The following is a 1,140-nucleotide window of genomic DNA, read 5'->3' as shown; positions in this document are numbered from 1 at the left end:
AACCTTTCAGTTTGCAGCCAAGCGCTTTAACCACTGCGCCACCTGGGCTCCTAGATAACAACGAGGAGGAAAAGTTTAATCCTAACAGACAGAATTCTGATTTTAGCTGGAATCATTCAGGTGTGACACTCACACACACACACACACACACACCTGAACCCACATACCTAATCCTTTACCACCTCAGCCCCTACCCCCCAATCCCCAGCTGTACACCTGGGCCTTCCTGGAACTTGCAGGGTCAGAAGTGGCTGCCAGCTGTGGGGAAGGAGAGGTAGGGAGGGCTAGGCTGGGTAATGAAGCTCAAGCTCTGAGGATAATGGATTTCCCCAGAGCCCCACTGATGACTGACCAGGTCCCTGGGGAGGTCTGGCCAGGTGGGCAGCAAGTTGAAGCTGGGCCCTGCCCTCCTGGTTGGCAGTTGCCCTTCAGGGGGTTGGTTTTATCTCCTGCACCTTCACCGTCTTCTCCCCAGCCCAGGCTGCCAACCCCTCTCCCCCAGGGGGACCCACAGCAGCCCCTTCTGCTCCCTCCAGTCTGCCTTCCACTAGGAACCCCCCGAAGCACTTCTGCAAGAAGCAAATAGACCCACCATGCCCCTCTCCTGCTCATTGCCCTTCAATGGCTCCCCATGGCCCTAAGGACAAGGACTCAGCTCTTGTAATGACCCCAAAGCCCCTCTCACCCTCCTGTATGGTCTCACTCCCCCCTTCAAGCTTCCTGTTGCCCTCTGCACACCAGCTGCCCACGCCTCCTCCATTTCCTCCAACTCAACACCTTCCCTCCTACCTCAGGGCCTTTGTACAAGCTATTTCCTCCACCTGAAATACTCTTTCTTTCCCCTCATCTTTCCCTAGTAAACTCCTATCCCCACTGCAGATCTCCTCTCAGGGAAGCCTTCTGTGACTGCCCTGGCCAGGTCAGGCCCAGCTGGTACCAGGTATGAGGCAACCCAGCATGTCTCAGAATCATGTTTTATATCTGTGTGTGTGATCTGATTCGTGTTAGCCTCCCTCAGCAGACTGTGACCTCCAGGAGGGCAGGGACTGTGGGTGCCTCATTCACCACTATATCCAATAACTGGCACATAGTAGGCCTTCAGCCAATACTTGTTGGTGATCACAGAGCTTTCTGTTCAGT

Source organism: Trichechus manatus, unplaced genomic scaffold (genome assembly GCF_000243295.1).
Source record: "Trichechus manatus latirostris isolate Lorelei unplaced genomic scaffold, TriManLat1.0 scaffold00057, whole genome shotgun sequence".
In the NCBI taxonomy this organism is placed as follows: Eukaryota; Metazoa; Chordata; class Mammalia; order Sirenia; family Trichechidae; genus Trichechus; species Trichechus manatus.
Note: the sequence above shows the minus strand (reverse complement) of the source record.